This window comes from Teleopsis dalmanni, chromosome 1, assembly GCF_002237135.1.
Source record: "Teleopsis dalmanni isolate 2A chromosome 1, ASM223713v2, whole genome shotgun sequence".
Classification (NCBI taxonomy): Eukaryota; Metazoa; Arthropoda; class Insecta; order Diptera; family Diopsidae; genus Teleopsis; species Teleopsis dalmanni.
The window spans coordinates 9067748-9068716 of record NC_051846.1 but is presented as its reverse complement, the minus strand read 5'-3'; positions in this window follow the sequence as shown (position 1 = coordinate 9068716).

Sequence of the window (969 nt, the reverse complement as noted above, 5' to 3'; positions counted from 1 at the left end):
ATCTACTTACGGTTTGAAGTACTCTACCAGTGCCAACAGCAAGTTTTGATCATAAAAGAGAATAAGAATTCCGTCTGGAAATATTAATGGTAATGATAGACTGAGAGCGTTTGCCAGAATTTCGATTCAATTGTTGATTTAACCAGCAACCAGAGTTGATTCAGATGAACTGCTTAAAGTTTTATAGAAAAATAATCTAAATATTACATTACATTACATATTTTACGGTTTTTAATCTGTAAGCTCCCTCAAAGTAAATTTCTTGATACTAGCCTGTTTGTAGGGACCAGAAGTGTTATGAACGTGGAAATATGGTAGTGCCAAGAAGGTGACAAATGGTATTAGACCAAAATAAAAAATTTATAATTCATTGAAATCTATATCTATTTGATATAAGAAAATTGTCATTCATTTTTACTGAAAAAAATATATGAAATAATTTTTCTTAAAACCCAATAACAAATAATATAGAATTATCGACTGAGTCAGATTGAAAATGTAAATAGACTGCTTACAGAATTTCCAAGTATTGAATTTACATGAAGTTTATTGAACTAAATAATGTTATTGATATATTATTATTGTTTTTGAACTAATTTTTTTATGCAAATTTATTCGCAAAGTTGTTGCCATGCTTACTCGTATTATATAGCAAATACATAACCAGAGTAGACAATCCTAAGATATAGGTATGACGGAAGTACATGTATTACTAAGAAAATACTACGTAACTGGCAGAGTTTTGCGCTTAATTTAATTATGGCAGTAGAACAAGTATTTCAATTAAATTAACAAATACGTAATAGAAAAACCAAATGAAATTTTTTTTAAATGGAGAAAAATTAAAATAATAATAAAGAAATAAAAATGTTAAAAGTAGTTAGATAAACCACATTAAACACAACCTGATTCGCACCGCATATTTTCCAGTTTGCGTATCTCTCACATTTTGCGATCACAACGTAGCTA